This window comes from Pan troglodytes, chromosome 4 (genome assembly GCF_028858775.2).
Source record: "Pan troglodytes isolate AG18354 chromosome 4, NHGRI_mPanTro3-v2.0_pri, whole genome shotgun sequence".
In the NCBI taxonomy this organism is placed as follows: domain Eukaryota; kingdom Metazoa; phylum Chordata; class Mammalia; order Primates; family Hominidae; genus Pan; species Pan troglodytes.
The window spans coordinates 142,864,071-142,884,937 of NC_072402.2; positions in this window are offsets into that span (position 1 = coordinate 142,864,071).

Below are 20,867 nucleotides of genomic sequence, written 5' to 3' on the forward strand. Positions count from 1 at the left end.
GACCAGCCTGGCCAACATGGTGAACCCCATCTCTACTAAAAATACAAAAAAAAAATTAGCCAGGCATGGTGGTGGGCGTGTGTAATCCCAGCTACTTGGGAAGCTGAGGCAGGAGAATCTCTTGAGCCCAGGAGGCGGAGGTTGCAGTGAGCCAAGATCATGCCATTGCACTCTAGCCTGGACAACAAGAGTGAAACTCTGTCTCAAAAAAAAAAAAAAAAAAAAAAAAAAAAGGAGATGGATACACCACAGTGAGTGGATGTCTTGTACAGAAAACACTATAGAGCAAAAACTGAAGATATAGAATTATATCTCAAAATAAAATGTTAAATGGAAACCACAACCAGAGAACAGTAAGTTGCAAACAGCTGATGCCATTTATATGAACAAAGTACAAAATAATTGTTTATCAGTATATCTCTATGTCATAAAAGTTCAAAAATACGCTTATGAGTGATTCACATCATCTTCAGGATATTGGTTACCTTCAGGGAGTGAAGGGGGAGAAGTGGGAGGTATATAGATTTTTCATATTTGTAAGGTTTTCTTATTTTTTAAAAAAAGAGTCCACTAAAACATATAGCAAATAGCAACATGTATTTTATCTCCATAGTAATTAACATGGATGTCTATAATATTCTTTTCTTTTCTATATGTTTAAGATTATTTATTATCAAAAGTAAAAAACATCGTCTTAAATGCAGCCTCTTTCAATAGAACATTTCTTATGTTGAAAATGCTGTATATCTTTTCTGTCAAACAAAATAGACACTAGTCATGTGTGACTACTGAGCACTTGCAATTTGGCTAATGCAACTAAGGGATTCAATTTTTAATTTTATTTAATTTTAATTAATTTTAATGGCTACATGTGAGTAATGTCTTTTATATTTGACAGTACATATCTAGTATGCAAAATTTGTCAGTCTTGATTAATTGTAATGCTAGTCCCTAAAATTGGACTCTGGCACTAGCAGGTATTCTATACACAGTTTCTTATTTAAGAAAATAATGAATCCTACTGCATATATTCGACTTTCCTCCTATGATTTGGTAGGCATATACGTGGAGCCAGATATTCACTAAGCCTAGAATTATTTTTAATTTAGTATCCTTTAAAATCAATATTTTCTAGTTACCATCCTTCTTCTATCTATAAGAACAATTCCTAGTACGTATTTTAATTAACTATAATGTATATTGTGCAATAATTTAATTTCGATCTATGTCTATTATTGGACTATGCTCAGTGTCTTAGTCTGTCAGTTTGCTAGGTATGGCTAATACTATATCAAATATTTCAATGATAAATTCTTAGATGTTTATAAAATTATTGTGCTTCCAAAATCTGAGCTTCAATAATTAATAATAATAATCTGAGGTACAATAATAAAATATAAATAAGTACATGTTTACCAGAGAGAAAGGCATATCCTAGACCAAAAAAGGATTGATCCAATGTGAAAGAAAACAAAAATAAGTTGGTAAGAAACAATGTAAAAAAAATCTTTAAAAAAAACACAAATATCAGAATTAAGTTTCGTTTTCAACAAAGAAGCAAATAAAAAGTGGGAATAGAAAATATATGAAGAAAAAGATATTTTTCTCTTATTCCTCCATTTAACTTCCTCTCAAAATTATTAGGAAAGAGGGTAAGTTCTGCAATAGGTAAATGATACCCCAATAAAACTGATGTGAGAAAAGACACTGTGAGAGAACTTAATGTTAGAAGATTAAAGTCTAAAAAACCTAATGCAAGTGAAATATGGATGAAAATAAGTGCAAGAAAATGGACAGCAACGTCTCAGACGACAGAATTTCTTTTTGATTTTCCTCCTAAGAAGGAAAAATGGTAAAGAAAATAGAAAGCTGTCTGTCTCTGAAAACTAAGTCAGAAAATTGAAGAGACAGAAATAGCTAGGCAAGGGTCATTTAACTTCCACTTTAACTTTACATATGAAGGAAGCGGTGGAGGATTCAGAGGAAGATCCCTATTGATGAGAAAATGATTTGGGACCAGTGGACACATAGTGAAGCTTCAGCTATGTCTAGATCAATAAGGATCTAGAAAAAGTGGCATTATTTATGGATGTATAGTAGCTTCTGGCCAGATTAGGAGACACCGAATGAGAAGGCAGAAGAATCAAGAGAAAGAATGTCAGCTGAATGGGAGTGATTCCCTCTAATGTAAACAGGGATTGGGAAATAATTAAAAATAGATTTCATAAGGTCTTTCTGTTGTGCATGTCCAGCAGGATAAATAAAGGAATAAATAAAAGCAAAATGTTTGATTTTATGTCGTCAAAGCCATTATCAATCAAAGGAGAAAACTTTCCCTGCAGTTGTAAGAAATTGTTTAGCTTCCCGGGAAAGCAGTCTCCAAATTTCCCTGGCTCTTTAAGTGATAGTGCTTCAAAACAAGATGTGGCAAAAAGAGCCCAATCAAATTGATTCTAAGCATTACATGCTTGGTGAAAGTTAGAGCAAAATAGCAGAGTTAATTAAAGGGCAAGTGTCACAAACATCTATTGACTAACTCAGTCCTTGAAACAGAATTCCAAATTGAGATATGGAATTGCTTGGACTAGATCGTTCCACACCTTATCTTGGAAAAGCCATTCAAGTATCCACCAGTGCAGATGTCATGAATTTCGTGTGGGAAAGGGCTCAGATGTAGAAAAGTACTTTTTTTTTTAGTTATTCTTGGTTTACCAAGAGTGAAAAGAAGTGACTTGTAAAATGCCCACGTGCAACCTGGGCATGAGAATTGAAAATTTGTTATGTCTACCACTATTTACACCTTAAATGAAATGGAAATGAAGTGTATTTAAAAGGGGAGAAACCAAACTGATCTAAAGTTTGCTAAGTGTTATATTGAAAATCAAATGAATAAACACTGTTTTCACGATTTCACTGTTGGCTCTGTTAACAATAGCCAATAGATTTGGCTATTGTTATTATTCTTACGTATTATGTTTATTAAGCACCCAGAATGTTTCCAAAATATTGTGAAAAAAGCTAAGCAAAAACCAAATAAGAAGAATAATGGTTGTTAATATTCATGACTTTCCACCATGTGCTGCTCGCTGTGCTAGAGCCTTACATAAATTATTTTATCTACTCTTTACCACCTTCTGAAGAAAAAATATTATTTACCCTCTTTATTCAGGAGGAAGAAACTAAGGTTTAAGATTGAGGAAACTGTTCAAGTAAAATGCTGGGTTTTTTTTTTTATCTTAGCTCTAGTGAATTCCAAAGTGCATGACTTTTTCATTTACCCACAGTACTCCTTAAAGAATAAGAGTTAAAGAAAAATGAGACTATTTTTGCCCAGAATCCCACAGTCTAGTTGGTGCAGTTGGTGTGTGTGTGTGCATGTGTGTTTGTATGTGCGTATATATATATATACACACACAATATAAACAATATAGTCCACATTATATGAGCATGTAGACAAGTGCCATGGAAAATTAGAGGACACATAAAAACTAATGGCTCTTTAAAGCTAAAAGCAAATAATTAACATCTGAATTGAAAAATAAACAAGCTATGAACAACCAGTTTCAAAAGAAAGACAAATGGACAATAGATATATGTAATAATGTTAGAGCCCACCTGTTAAAAAACAATTCATACTCAATGTTAATGACATTTTTTTCAGCTCTCACATTACTAAGCTCTAAAGCATGCTAACACTGAGAGTAATAAGCATTCATAACCTGCTTAGAGTGTAAATTGCAATAATGTGTGGGGATGATGGGGCAACCTGTCTTTTGTTATATTTAGCAATACTATTCAAAATGCTTATACCCTTTTTCCAACTAATTTCACTTCTATTTACTTAAGTAAAAAAATATATATATAAATTTTGACTATAAGGATGTCTACTAAAGAATTTTTTTAAAAGCAAAAAATAGGAAACAACCCAAATGTCCCACTCAAAATTTAAAAGTTAATTAAATCTATGTTCAAATATAATGAAATACTCTACAGACATTAAAGTGATGTTCTTAAGAAATATTCAGGAAAATAAGGAGAAACACATTTTATTAAATAAAAAGCATTATATAAGATGGATGTATCTTCTGATTCCAATTTATATTCATATATATTTATATATTCATATATATCTATATATGTATGTAGTATAAATTCATCAGTATAAACATATTAAATGTCAGGAACTTCATGCAACAAAATGTTAACAGTGTTTAGGAAATAAGATTCTGTATAATTGTTTTGTTAATATTGTCTACTTTTATTCATCCTTTAGATCTTAACTATATATTTATTAAATTATCAATTCAACACTCACTAAATTACTTTCATTTAATTATTTAATAAGTAGTAAGTGAGAAAGGAATCAAGCATAATATAAAAGCTAAAGTATCCCAAGTAAGGCTTCACGGAAAAGCCAATTTCATTTGGAGCACCAGGAATGCTGGCTAAGATACATAAAAGACCATGTAGAGAAAGGCGATATTCCAAGAGAACAGGAACAACAAAGACAGAATATTGTAATAAGTGTTTATGAGACTGAGAACAGATCAGCCCAGGAAGAAGACAGAAAGAGAGCACTGAATTTGAATAGTACTAAGATTATAATCAATGCAAGCTCTCTAAATAACTACATAAGTGAACAAAAGACCTTAGGAAAGAAGAGTTCAAGAGTCATCACCAAGGTAACCTGTGCCCTTCTTTACCCATTCACTCACTGATTCATTCATTTAGAAAATATCTCAAGCACCTATTATGCTCCAAGCAGGGTTCTAGCTGCTAGAAAAGATGAACAAATCAAACTGAGGACCCTACCATTATGGAGCTTGCTGCCTAGAACAGAAATAATCTCACAAATTTTCTTCTACCTTTTATTTCCTGAGTTCCACTCAAAACCCCAAAGATATACTGAAATCTTGTTCTGTTAAAGTTGTGATAAAATAATCAATTTCTTTGAAAATGGTCTATTAACTCAATGGAAGAGAACTTCAAGTTTCATCATGTAAAATAAATGACTAGGATCTGATGTTGCTGTCTGGTGTACTTTAACCTCATCTAACTAGTCCCCACTATATCTTCCTGTAGGACTCTTAGATACAACTTACTTCTCACTTGTCTCCCAAGCAAACCACACCCTTCCAGTGTGAACTGCCCTTTTCTGAACTCTACCTGTCAAACACTACTCATCTTTCACAGGCATATCAAATGTACTTTCCTAAAACACTCACTCACACACAGTTCTTCACTCATCTTTACTCCTCAGGCTTATTACTTATAGAGCTTATACTTTACTTCCACCCGAGAGCTCTGCAAACCCCTGTATTCACAAGTATTACTGTATTATATAATTTTTCCCATTAAGTGCACTGGAGAATAAATGAAAAAGTTTAAGTTATCCTATAAGACCTTTAAAGATTCTATAAACACAGGATTAAAGTAATTTATAGTACTATTAAAATAAATCTAGCTGGGTCACCATCTGAAGCAGCTTCATCAACTGACTTATTCACTCACTTATTCATTCATATTATTAATATAGAGCAGTGCTTTTCATGCTAGGAGTTACAAACCATTAGTGAATCATAAAGTCAGTTTAGTAGGTCACAATCAGCATTTACAAATGAAATAGAAAAACAAAAAATTAGTAAAATATCAGAGTATATGACATAAAGGAAAGTATTGGATTATGGAAGTTCTGTTTCAGTGGTGGATGTGCGTGCGTGCGTGCGTGCGTGCGTGTGTGTGTGTATTAGATTGTAAAAAGGAGCAATTTTTTTTAGATGGGCCATGGATTTTTAAAAACACTGAAAACCACTTATATAAAGCTTGTGGCACAATCCTGTCGTATATCCAAATTTATGAAGGGATTTGACATGCTACTTCTTAAATTATCCAACACTTCTATATTCTATAAAGAACCAGCATTTTTTTAGACTGCTTCACTTGCTCCTCACACTCATTATAAGCACTACAGTTGGATTTTTTTTCAAATATAAAGTTTTTATCACTTCATGTGGCATTAGGGCCATGATGAGATATAGATACCAAGATATCAGCTTTGCTGATTAATGATCTGTTCCTTTTCTCACATCAACCCCAAAGCCTGAGCAATTCGATTCATGCTTATGCAAAATAATAAATTATCCTGGTCTGTGAAACTTCAGTGCTTCAGAATGGTTGCAACCACAAATATTAAATTTGTCAAGATGTCTTGTAGACCTTGTCAAATTATCCTCATAATGTGGCCACATGGGCTGCAAATGAACCCATTTGGGGCAAAAGAACATTCATGTTTTATATTTACATACCTAGCCATGATCATTACTGGCTCATAGTGAGTGCTTAGTGTTTCTTGAACAAATTCCACTTGGGAGGGGTCCAAATGGAAAACAAAAGAGATTAGAAATATGCTTTTTGTGCTTTTCAGCTGAAGAATTTGGTCACCATCATTGTTTAAATATTTTTTAATTACCATTACTAATCTCTTGATTGGCAATACCTAAAAATTTATGAAACTAATTTGAAAAAGCTAAAGTCAGAATACATCTTCCTATCATTCATTGTCTGTATAATTCCTTTGCCATCAATCAAATCCTTTTTTCCCCCAAGTCCTTTAATCTTGGCAAAATAAGGAAAAATGGCCTCTGAAACATTTTCTTCAGTAAAATGGTGTCTTAGCACTACACATCAGAAACTTCAGAGAATAAACTACACTTAGGGTGAGAAGGAAAGGCGGTCTTGTTACAAGTTAGCTGCCACATTTTAAGGCATTGCTATGCCTTAGACTCAGAGGCACAGTGCAGTTATTGAGAACTGGAAGTGTGTACTCAGACAAACCTGGGCTTGGTTCCTGCCTAGTTCTGTACTTCCAATTGTGTGACCTCTGTAATTGAAATAAGTACTGCAACTACATCAAAGGGTACTTGCAAGGATAAAATCAAACACATCATGCAAATTGTGTAGCATATTTTCTGGCATATAGTAACTGTGTCATATAGATAGCTATTATTTTATTATAATTACTATTATTGCTGTGTTTGATTTTTTACACATTTTAATTGATATAAAATAGTTGTGTATATTTGTGGGATACAGTGTAATGTTTCAATATGTGTATACATTGTGTAATGATGAAATCAGGATAATTAGCACATCTATCACTATTTCTTTGTAGTGAGAACATTTGAATTTCCGTCTTTTAGGTATTTTGAATTATTCAACACATTATTGTTAACTATAGTCCCTACTGTGCAATAGGACACTAGAAATTATTCCTTCTATCAAATTGTAACTTTGTACTTGTTAACCAATCTCTCTTCATTTCCTCCTTCCCTCTACCCTCTCCAGTCTCTGGTATACACTGTTGTATTCTCTACTTCTATGTGATCAACTTTTTATATTCCACTTTTGAGTGAGATTATGCAGTATGTGTCTTTCTGTGTTTGGCTTCACTTAACATAATGTCTTCCAGGTTCATTTATGTTGTTTGATTTCATTCTGAAGAGTGTTTAGTATTCCATTTTACCATATTTTCTTTATTCATTCATCTGTTGCACTGTAATACTAAGCATTTTTACAATGCTTAATATTCCATTATGCTATAATGGAATTGTAAGACTGCTTAGTATTCCATTACACCGTATTTTCTTTATTCATCTCTTAGTGGACATTTAGGTTGATTATATATCTTGGCTATTGTGCATAGTGCTGCAATAAATATGGGGCTGCAGATATCTCTTTGACTTACTGATTTAACTTCCTTTGGATGTATACCCCATAGTGAGATTGCTGGTTCATATGGTAGTTCTACTTTTAATTTTTTGAGGAATCACTACACTATTTTCCGTAATGACTTACTAATTTACATTCCCACCAATGGTGTTTAAGAGTTCTCTTCTCTCCACATCCTAGCCAACACTTGTTATCTTTTGTCTGTTTGGTAATAGACATTCTAACTGGAGTAAGATTATGTCTCATTGTGGTTTTGATTTGCATTTCCCTAGTGATAAGTGATGTTGAGCATTTTTTCATATACCTGTTGGCCATTTGTGTATCTTACTTAGAGAAATGTCCATTAAGTTCCTTTGCACATTTTGTAATTGGATTATTTGTTTTTCTTTTCCTTTCCTTTTTTTTTTTTTTTTTTTTTTTTTGGCTTATTGACTTGAGTTTCTTATATATTTTAGATATTAACTCCTTGTCAGATGTATCATTTGCAGATATTTTCCTCTATTTGCTAGGTTGTCTCTTCACTTTATTGTTTCTTTTTGCTGTGCAAAAGCTTTCTAGTTTAATGCAATCCCATTTGTCTATTTTTAGTTTTGTTGCCTGCATTTTCAAAGTGCTAATTTAAAGATCTTTGCCCGGCAGGGTGCGGTGGCTCATGACTGTAATTCCAGCACTTTGGGAGGCTGAGGCGGGCAGATCACGAGGCCAGGAGACCAAGACCATCCTGGCTAACATGGTGAAACCCCGCCTCTGCTAAAAATACAAAAAAATAGCAGGGCGTGGTGGCGGGCGCCTGTAGTCCCAGCTACTTGGGAGGCTGAGGCAGGAGAATGGCGTGAACCCAGGATGCAGAGCTTGCAGTGAGCCCAGATCTTGCCACTGCACTCCAGCCTGGGCCACAGAGTGAGACTCAGTCTTAAAAAAAAAAAAAAAAAAAAAAAACCTTTCCCAGTCCAATGTTGTGAAGCCCTTCCTCTGTGTTTTCTTCTAGTACTTTCATAGTTTGTGGTCTCACATTTAAGTCTCAAATTCATTCCAAGTTGATTTTTGTATATGGTGAAAGGCAGGGGTTCAGGTTTATTCTCCTGCATGTGAATATTCAATTTTTCCAGCACCATTTATTGATGACACTATTCTTTTCCCAATGCATGCTCTTGTCACCTTCGTAGAAAATCAGTTGGCTGTAAATGCCTAGATTTATTTCTGGGGTATCAATTCTGTTCCATTCATCTATGAGTCTGTTTTTGTGCCAATACCATGTTATTTTGGTTATTCTAGCTTTGTTGTATATTTTGAAATCAGGTATTGTGATGCCTCCAGCTTTGGTTTTTTGTTTGTTTTGTTTTGCTCAAGATTGCTTTGGCTATTCTGATCTTTTGTAGTTCCTCACCAGTTTCAGGATTTTTTTTCTTTCTGTGAAGAATATCATTGATATTTGATATTTTGATGGACATTGCATAGAATCTCAAGAATGCTTTGCAGAAATCTTTCCATTTGTTTGTGTTCTCTTCAACTTTTTTCTTCAGTATTTTATGGGTTTTAATGTAGAGATCTTTCACATAATTGGTTAAATTTCTCATTAGATGTCTTATTATTTTCTAGTAATTATAGATGGAATTGTTTTCTCAATTACTTTTTCAGATAGCTCATTATTTGCATATAAAAATGCAATGGATTTTTGTGTGTTGATTTTTATCCTTCAACTTTACTTAGTTTCTTAGTTTATTAGTTCTAACAAGGTTTTTTTTTTTTTGGTTGTTTTGTTTTTGTAGAGTCTTTAGGGTTTTCTCTCTCTGTATGTATATCTGATCATGCCATTTGCAAACAAGGATGGTTTAACTTTCTCCTTTCTAATTTGGATGCCTTTGATTTCTTTCTTCTAATTTTTAGCCTGATTGCTCAGGCTTGGATTTCCAGTAGTATGTTCAATAGAAGTGGTGAAATGAACCCTCTTTGTCTTATTCCAGACCTTAGAAAAAAAAGCTTTCAATTTTTTTCTGCTCAGTATGATATTAGCGGTAGGTTTGTCATATAGGGCCTTTATTGTGTTGAGTTATACTTTCTATACTTAACTTGTTGAGAATCTTTACCATAAAGAGACGTTACATTTTATCAAACGCTTTTTCTGCCTTTATTGAAATGTTCATATGATTTTTTCTTTCATTCTGTTAATGTCATGTGTCATGTTTGCTGATTTGCATATGTTTAACCATCTGCATTCCTGAGATGAATCGTACTTGATCACAGTGGATGATCTTTTCCGTGTGCTGTTGAATTTAGTTTGCTATTATTTTGTTGAGTATTTTTGCATCTATGTGCATCAAGAATATTGGAGGGTTGGGTGCTGTGGCCCACACATATAATACCAGCACTCCAGGAGGCTGAGGCACAAGGATTGCTTGAGCCCAGGAGTTCAAGACCAGTATGATTTTATAGGAAGGCCTCTACTTCTACAAAAAATAGAATAAAATAAAATAAATAATAATATTGGCATGTAGTTTTTGTTTGTTTGTTTTGTTTTGTTTTTTGAGATGGAGTCTCGCTCTGTCACCCGGGCTGGAGTACGGTGGCAAGATCTCAGCTCACTGCAAGCTCTGCATCCCAGGTTCATGCCATTCTCCTGCCTCAGCCTCCCGAGTAGCTGGGACTACAGGTGCCTGCCACCACGCCCGGCTAATTTTTTGTATTTTTAGTAGAGACGGGGTTTCACGTGTTAGCCAGGATGGTCTCGATCTCCTGACCTCGTGATCTGTCCGCCTTGGCCTCCCAAAGTTTTGGGATTACAGGCGTGAGCCACTGCACCTGGCCTGTTTTTCTTATTTTAATGGTTGTTCTGTCCTTTTCTGGTTTGTTATCAGGATAATGAGGGCCTCTTAGAATGAGTGTGGAAGTATTCCCTCCTCATCAATTTTCTTAAGTAGTTTGAGGAGAATTGGTATGGGTTCTTCCTTAAATGTGCAATAGAATTCGGCAGTAAAGCCATCAAGCACTAAACTTTCCACCAACAGAAGACATTTTGTTACTGATTCAATGTCTTTACTTGTTATTAGTCTATTCAGATTTTCTATTTCTTCATTATCCAATTTAGAAAGGTTATACATGTTCAAGATTTCTTCCATTTCTTCTAGGTCACCCATTTTGTTGGTATATGAAGATTCAAAATGGTCTCATAATCCTTTGTGTTTCTGTGATTTCAGTGGTAATGTCTCCTTTTTCATCTCTGAGTGTTTCAGTCTTTCTCTTTTTTCTTACTTGGCCTGGCTAAAGGGTTGTCAATTTTGTTTATTTTTCAAAAAAACAATTCTTTGTTTCATTGATTTTTTGTCTCATTATTTTTGCTCGTATCCTTAGTATTTTCTCTCCTTTCTTAATCTTGTGGTTAGTTTGTTCTTATTTTTCTAGTTTCCTGAGGTGCATATCAGGCTATTTATTTGTGATCTTTATTCTTTTATGTTGCAGGTGTTTATTGCTATAAACTTTTTTTAAAACTGCTTTTGATATATCCCAAAAGCTTTGGTACATTTTATTTCTATCTTCATTTGTCTCAAGAAATTTTTTAATTTTCCTTTAAATTTATTCGTTGATCAATCAATTATTCAGAAGCATATTGTTTAATTTCCATGTATTTGTAACTTTTGAAATTTCCTCCTTTTGTTGATTTCTAGTTTAATATTATTGTGGTCAAGAAATAGACTTAAAAATATTTTGATTTTCTTAAATTTGTTAAGACTTGCTTTGTGGCCTTACTTATGATCGCTCCTGAATAATGTTTCTTGTGGTGATGAGAAGAATACGTATTCTGCATTTGTTGGGTTAAACGTTCTGTAAATGTCTATCATGTGTATTTGGTTTATTGTGTGATTAGCTGATGTTTATTTAAATGTCTAAATGATCCATCCCTGCTGAGAAGGGATTATTGAAGTCACCCAGCACCCAGCCCTCCAATATTCTTGATAAACATAAATGCAAAAATACTCAACAAAATAGTAGCAAACTAAATTCAACAGCACATTGAAGAGATCATCCACTATGATCAAGTGAGATCCATCCCAGGAATGAAGGATGGTTAAACATATGCAAATCAATAGATGGAATAGGATGTATTGCATTGTGTATCTCTCTTTTATATCTAATAGTTGCTTATATATTTGGGTGTTCCAGTGTTAAATGTGTGTGTTTACAATTATCATAACTGCTTGTTGGATTGACCCCTTTATATTTATATAATTACTTTTTTCTCCTTTTATAGTTTTTAACTTAAAACTTAGCTGATGTAAGTGTAGCTACTCCTGCTGTCTTTTGGTTTCCAATTGCATAAAGTGCTATTTTTCATTCCTTCACTTTCAGTGTATGTGTGTCCTTATAGGTGAAGGGAGTTTTTGTAAGTAGCATATAGTTAGATCTTGGATTTTTATCCATTTGGCCACTCTCTAAATATCTTTTAATTGGAGAATTTAATTCGCTAACATTCAACATTATTATTAATAATTAACAACTTACTCCTATTTTTTTCCTGGTTGTTTTGTAGATCATTTATTTCATTCTTCCTCTTTTTATTATTTCTCTTTTCGGTTTGGTGGTTTCCTATGGTAATAAGATTTGATTATTTTTTTCTTTTTTTCATTGTATATGTGTTATGATTATTTTCTTTGTAGATACACTGGGGCTTAAATAAAAACCTTAAGTTTATAATGAGTATCCTAAACTAATAACAACTTAACTTTGGTTGTATACAGTTAGATTTTTCCCTTTCCCCAAATTTATAATTTTGTTGCCTTAATTTAGATTTATATTGTGTGTGTCCCTTAACAACTTATTGTAGATATAATCATTGTTGATCATTTTGACTTTTAACCTTCAAACTGAAGACTAAAAAGATTTGCCACCATTTCATTAATTAGTGTTGAATTTGATTATGAGTTTATCTCTAATAGTGAGGATTATGCTTTCATACGTTTTCATGTTAGTAGTTACTATTCTTTTGCTTCAGACTGAAATACTCTCTTAGGCATTTCTTGTAAGAGCAGTTTTGTGGTGATAAATTTCCTCAGCTTATGTTTGGGAAAGACTTAATTTCTCCTTAGTTACTGAAGGATGGCTTTCCTTGGCATAGTATTCTTGGCTGAAAGTTTTTTTCTTCTTCTTGTTTCAGTTCTTTGAATATATTATACTCTCTCATAGCCTACAAGGTTTCTGCTGAGAGATCTGCTAATTGTCTGCTGGAAATTCCCTTACATGAGACTTGATGGTTTTCTGTTACTACTTTTAGAATTCTCTTTCTCTCTCACTTTTGACAGTTTTATTATCATATGCCTAAAGAGAACCTCTTTGGGTTGAATCTATAATGGGTCCTTTGAGACTCATGGATCCAGATATCTCTATCTCTCGCAGTAGTTGGGGAGCTTTTAGCTTATTTTGTTAAATAAGCTTTCCATGCCTTTCTTTTTCTGTCTCCTCCCTCTGAAACTCCTATACTGCCAACATTTATTTGCTTAAGCTTTATTTATTCTTTCATTCCTTTTTTTTCCTCTTTTCCTTTGAGTGAGTTATTTTAAAAGAACTGTCTTCAGATTCAGAAATTATTTCTTCTATTTGATCTAGTCTGCTGTTGAAGCTATTATATTTCATTTGTTGATTTCTTCCATTCCAATTTTTAAAATCTATCTCATTTTTGAATTTATTTTAGGTCATTGACTCTTTTTCTGGCATTTTTGAATTGTCTGTCTGTATTCTCTGGCATCTTTCTGAGTTTTCTTAAGATAATTATAATTATTTTTGAATTCTTTTTCAGGAAATTCACAACCTTTATCTGAGATCAGTTACTGGAGAATTATTTTGCTTGTTAAGTAGTGTCATATTTCTTTGTCTTTTAATGTTTCTTGTGTCCCTGTGTTGATATCTTTGCACCTGGTTAACTGGTCACCTTTTCTCTACATACAGTGGCTTTCAAAGAAAAAGACTTTTACCTACAGATGTGTCTAGGGTATCAGTTTGGTAGGGTATGTTGGCTTTGGGTCCAGCTGGATGTAATAGTGTAATTTCCATGCAGTTTTTTTCAGCTGTAGTCAACTCAGTGAGACCTGGGAGTGCCTTAGTGATCTAGACTATAAGAGTTAGTGTGGCTGGTCCCATGGCTTTGGGCAGGGACCACCTGGAAGCAGCATGCCTGGCTGGTGGGTGCACTGGTGGCACATGGGAGCCAGTCCACAGGCTCAGGATGGGGCACCTCTGGAATTGGCATACCTGGCTGGTGACTGTAAGTACATTAGGTCTGGTCTACAAAGAGTTTGGGGTTCCTTGGAAGTGGTTCACCCAGCAGGTGAATGATACTGTGGTGACAGCAACTGATTCACTGGCTCAGGTTGCGGCTCCCTTGGGAACAGTGCACTTCACTGATGAACCTACCAACTGTGTCTGCAGCTAGTTCAGATTTGGCTTCTCTATGGAGCAGGATCACCTGTTCCTTTGGGGACAGGGTGCCATATGGGCTCCAGTGCTGGGGCGCTGGACTTAGGCTCTGGACTTAGGACTTAGGATCAAGGTGATGCATTCACTAGGATATGTAAGGCAGAGGACCTTGTAGGCAGTTTGCTCTGAGGGTGTAGGAAGCTGTAGCAGTTTAGCAGAAGAATGATGCATTATCATGTGTGAACATGTTATAATGGCAGCATAGCATCTAGAATGAGATGCAGTAGCTACCGGCTCCCAGAACAGGATGCGTTCTAGCTGTGGCTCTAGTTTCAAGATAGTGCTGTACAGTTGCAGCTTGGGTCATGGGGGAAAGGGAGGACAATGTGGGTTCCTTCACTGGGGCAGTCCAGTTGCATGGGCACAGGGAAGTTTTTTAAACTGGGCTCAGGGATTCTGGAGACTGCAAGATTCTCCAGTAGCAAAGACTGCAAATGTCCACAACATTAACGAGAACTGCTGGGGCCTTCAGCTTACTTTTTCCCCAGTAAGTGAAGTGTCTTCTTGTTCTGAGCTAATGTCATCTGAGAAGACATTGTGGTAGAAGCAGGTTATTTTGTTTTCTTCTATATGTCACCCTTAGTTGCGCAGGTTTTTTTCTTCTCTTCCTCCTGTACCCGAGTGCTCTCCTTCAAACACTCCAGTTTAAATATAGTTGTTTGTTCATTGTTTTGGTCATTTTTTGTGGGGGATATGGGCCTTAGGCTTCTCTAGTCAGCCATCCTACTCTACCTCCCTCTGTGCTATGAATTTAACTGTGATCCTAGCCAACTTCTTCTTTAAGCCAGTCTCAGATATATATATGCAATTTTATATATATAGTGTGTGTATATATATGTGCAATTATATATGTATATATAATATATATGCAATCATATATATAATTATATATATAATATATATGCAATTATAACTATTAGCATTTCTAAAACCTACTTTGGTAGTCGATAGTATTTTTTGTTTAGAGAGTGTCTACCAGAGTATACAAAATATACTCAGAAGAAAGATTCCACTGAATCAGGAGCTTCTTTGAAAACAAGAGAGAAAAAAGAAAAAAAAAAATAGAGAAAAATTAGCAAAGGTAGCAATAATCATCCTCAAGGAATTGGTGTAGTTTCCAAGTATTAATTTACTGCAAGCAAGACCTTCTTTACTGGGAAAAAAAAAATGTGTTACAGCAGAATTGGAAAATGGAAAAGCAAACCTGGTTAGCTTTATTTCACCTAAAACAAAGTAAAATGTAAAAACAGCAAATTGGGTCAGTTTTCCAAAAGTTCATTACAGTTTAAGGTCTTCCCCTGCCTTTTTTAACTTTTTAATGGGCTGAAGTGCTGGCCCTAATCCTTGGGGGTGGAAAAAAGTATATGTTAATGTATAGATTTAGCCCTTAAACAGTAAGTTGAGTTTTAGAGGCAATCTCTATGGTGGTCTAATTGTCTAGGCCTTAGAATGACTTTCTCGGAAGAGAGACAGGGAGAAGTAATTTGCATCATGCCTGCCAGGCACCAGAGGGAAGGTTCTTTGAATACTAGCTCACCTGCAGCACAAGACTTCCTAAAGGGAAATGAAATTTCTTTCAAGCATTTTGTTAACTGTCTCATCTGTGTCTTTTCTGGGAAATTTCAAAGAGGGATGCAACACATCAGGTTACAAACTCAAATACTTAAAAAGGCTCGGCAGATAAGCAGTTTGGTATAAATAAAAATGATTTATGGCCGGGCGCGGTGGCTCCTGCCTGTAATCCCAGCACTTTGGGAGGCCGAGGTGGGCGGATCACGAGGTCAGGAGATTGAGACCATCCTGGCTAACACGGTGAAACCCCGTCTCTACTAAAAATACAAAAAAATTAACCGGGCATTGTGGCGGGTGCCTGTAGTCACAGCTATTCGGGAAGCTGAGGCAGGAGACTGGCGTGAACCCAGGAGGCGGAGCTTGCAGTGAGCCGAGATCATCACGCCACTGCACTCCAGCCTGGGCTACAGCAAGACTCACTCTCAAAATATATATATATATGATTATTCAATTTGTGCCTATTATTAATATATATGTACTTTCACTCAGAACATACTTAAAATACCATTAACTATAAACAGTTGTAGCTTGCTAAGTAATCACAATGAGATAAAAACCAACCTGTTAAAAAAGAAAAAAATTCCTAATAAGAAAACTCATATCAGGTCAAATTATTTCAGGAAACAGATGCCAAAAAAAAGTCTAATTTAAAATAATTTCATGAATGGTCTCTTCTATGTGAGTATAGACTGGGTTGAGAAAAACAGAGATGTAAGTCATTCTGAGGGTGGCAACGATGTGTTCACCCTTAAGCTAGAAAGGGAAGTAAGTGGAAAAAGTGTTACCAGGCCCAGAAGAGCTGGGGCCATGGATGGGTGGCTGACCGTGGAGGCAGGGGGTGCAATGAGCATAGTTCCTGCCAGTAGCAGAGCAAAGCAGAAAGGCTATCCAGGGAAGAAGAAATACCCCACCCTCTTTCTCCTCCCACTCTCCAATCCCCTACCAGTATCTCTCATTGGTTCAACTCAACTAAAGATCTGAGGAAAAAAGTGCTTGATAAACAGTCCATAGAGGTCAGCCTTCCTGGGCCAAAAAGCAGGAGAGGGAAGGGCAAGATATATTTGGTAGAGACAAACCAAGAATAACCTGCAAAGCCACTAAGCATTCTTTTTGTCTATAAGCTCTGCAAAAATTAGATTGACCAAAAGATCTTGTTCCCCCAATAAATCAAAAACATGTCTGTTAAGTGAAGACAGACTGAGATGTTCACACTGGGTTATATGTACCACTTTAGTGGAATTGAACATTTGGTTTATTCAAAAAGGTAAATGGCTACCTGATTTCAAGGGATTTACTGGTTGTTTACTGGTACCTTTTTGGTGTTCCTGTAGATACTGTTACTCTCTCACATTTTCAAATGATATTATAAGGATTGCAATTCAGCCTTCCAAAGATCCATCTGGGCTCCCAGACATTGCTCCTGAAAATGCATTTTGCTTTGGAAATAGAACTTAAGAGTTCAAGGCCCCTAGACCACTGCAGCACATTTCATCAGCTTGGTAAGTGACTCTCCTGTTTCCTATTGCTTGAATGGGCAGCCAGATTCATGTAGACACATTATGCCCTTCCCTGTGGCAGAGGTATGCTACTAAAGAGAGGAGAGAGAGAGAGAGACATAAAAAATGAAAGGTACTTAAGCAAGCAGGACTACTATTGCACTCTCTAAAAGAAAGATGGTTGCAGTGAACATGATGTCTGGAACTTAAGTTTGACCAAATTAAAGTGGAACATAAAAATAAGAAGGAAAGAAATCTAATTTCCATTTAAAGTTGATATCAGTGGTAGTTGTACAATATTCTTTTGTCATACCTTCAGGTGATGGATCTGCAATGCTGCAGAGCTGTGGTAACTCAAAGGTAGCCAGGGGCAAGAGAAATATAAAACTCACATCTGCCAAAATAGATCTGAGCAGTGAGTTGGCCAGAGAAATGTGGCAGGAGAAATAGCAGGATGCAGTCTGAAGAAGTAATCAATTGCAATTAATGGTGCCTGCCTGCATAATAGGAAATGGAGAGGAAAAGGAGATTTTGTATTTTCTTTTCTCTGAGAAGAGTTGTGGGAGGATGAAGCTTAACAGTGACTATTCAATCCTTTTTTATTCTTATGAAGTCAGAAAAACTATTTTGCCATTTATATTTCAAAAGAAAAATCGTGTCCTATTTGTATTTTCTCTAAGATTAAAATATAGACTTGTCCCTCTATCCTACTACATAAGCTACTTATAGATTTTTTTAAAATTCAAAATCATGTTAATTCAGTTTATTTTTATTTCTGTGACAAGGATTTTGCCTCAGAGGGGTAGACAGAGCACTGGACTCAAAATAAATCATACTGATTTTATCTTGGTTTTTGTGATTATAAACCGGGCATCAGGCACCAGACACAGAACACTGATTCCTTCAGCTTGGAAAAGTTTTACCCAAGAAGAGACGCTGAATTTATCTTAATATCAAAACTCCTTTTAGAAAATGAATCATCACCTCTGTGACAGAATCCAAAATATTGTCCTACTTTCTGTCTTTTACATTTGCCCACACAAACTTTTATGGATCTTAAATTCAGTTCCCCCGCTCTAACCTCTGACTGCATTCCTCTGGGAGGAATAGGTCTAATTCCTGTTCCTAGTCCCTGGGACATAGTCCCTGGGAGATTTAGGTCTAATCCTTTGAGGAATACAGACAATTATAGTTCCATATTAGGCTATGAGAGAGTTAAATATGCTAAAGTAAATAAAATGATACAAACCATAAAAGAAAAAATGAATCAATTAGATTTTATCAAAATTTGACATTTTTCTCTTTCAAAGATATTATTAAGAAAATGAAAAGATAAGATACGGAATGGTAAAAATAATTGAAATACATTACCTGACAACACAGTTTTATTCAGAATATACAAAGTGCTCTTACAAATCAATGATAATAAAAATAATCTAATAAAAATTAGCAAAAGATTTTAGTATACTTCACAAAAGACAATATATGCATTGCCAAAAATCACCTAAAAAGGTGCTCAGCATCATTAGCCATCAATATATTGCATGTGAACATGATGTCTGGAACTTATTTTGCACTAGTCATCTAGTTAACACCACAATACACTCACTAGAATGTCTATAATAAGGACAGAAAATAAAAAGTGTTGATGAGGATATGGAGCAACTGAAACTCTTATACACTGCTTATGGGATTATAAAATATAACAGCTCTGAAAAAAAGTTATCAGTTTCTTAAAAAGTTAAATATAATCCTACTATAGGTGTCAGCCATTCCACTTCTAGCTATCTATCCCAAGAAAAATAAAGGCACACGAGGACATGTACGTGAAGGTTCACTGAAGCTTTATTCAGAATAGCCAAATACTGGAAACAACTCAAATGTTCATCAGTAGGTGAAAAATGGAGAGACGAAATGTGGCATATCCGTAAAATGAAATACTACCCATCTATAAAAACAGAAAAATGTATCGATACACCTAACGAAATGGGTGAACTCAAAATCATTATTGAGTTAAAAAAAAAAACCATGTACAAAAGAGCACATAGTGTATTATTCCATTTACATAAAATTATTAAATATGCAAACTAACTACAGTGACAAAAAGAAGATTGATGGTTGCCTGAGAAGAATGCAGGATGGAGTGGACTGCAAAGGTGTATATGAGGATCCTTTGGGGATGATGGAAATGTTGTGTTTTGATCAAGCTAGTGGTTTCACAAGTGTGTATATCTGTCACGACTCACTGAATGGTACACTACAGATGTATGCAAAACATTTGAAGTGAATTATACTTCAGCCAAGTTGACTTAAAATAATAAAATAAGTAAAGTGCTGAGCTCTGAGCTTGGCTCAAAGTGAAATATCAAATGAATATTATCCTTCTTATTGTTTCTGCTGTAGTAATTATTATTATCACTATACCATTGACATCTGACTCTGCCCCATCCACATTTGTAGCTTGTTTCCATTCTGCTTTGTGCTCAATGGGTAAGACAGTATTAGGCCAAAGGTAGCCCTTCCTGAATTACTTAATAAAACTCTTTTTTCCTAAAAGGGTTAAGTGGGAGGATCAAATGATGACATCTTACATGTGGAGGTAAACTATAAATACTCGGTTTGGTAGTTTTATTATTATTTGTTTACTCAGCTGATAGTCCCTGAGAAAGCCAGCTCTGGTTCTGATGAAGGAAAAATAAGTGGACCAAAACCCCACAAATTTCAAGTTTTCTCTCTGCCCTTCTCATGGTTCCATCTACCAGTTGCAACTTGGAATTAGCAAATCTGATGGACATTGAGTGGGCTTGGAATCGAAGCTTGGTTCTACCATTCATCAGTTGTGTGAACTTCAAGGTACTTAACATCTTTTAGACTCAGTTTGTCATCTATACAATGGGCAGAATAGTAATGCCTGATACAGTGGTTGTGAGAGTTTTAAAATACACATATATATTGCATAACACCTTTGATTGAGTAAACTCACAGCAGATGGTAGTTGTTCCTGTATTTTCCCCAATGGTCAGGTATTATGTGTATTTGTTTAGCCACAGTGAGAAGCCAACCCTGGAGCTATGGATCCATTTATAGTGTGTGACACAACGTTGAGGTCTTCTTTTTGCATCTGTACTTTCTCACTTTGTGCTTGAGACATTGCGTGCTAAAGGTCAGAGTGGAAAAAGGTCATACTCTATATTCACCATTCACTCCTCTCACTGCAGGTAATTTCCTCTGTCCATGTGCTGTTAATGATGTGATTATCAGTTCTGGTGGCCAATCATATGACCTAATCATATCATGGAATCACACTCAATTCATCTCTGTCAACAGCTCCAGATGGCATCTGAACACTCATTGGTAATAAACAGGGAGAGATTATTAAAAATAAAAAAAGACTTCCCTAATCAACTTGGATAATTACCTCAAAAATAATAATAATTCTGAATCCTCTCCATAACCCATATGGAAAACTCTAAGATTATGAAGAAAAGAGATGCTAATTAGCTATTTTCACTTTACCTAAAAAGAACAGGACCAAAGGCATTCAGTCAGGAAACTAAAATCATGTCTTCAAAAGCAAGTTTGATTAAGGAAAAAGTGAGACAAGCA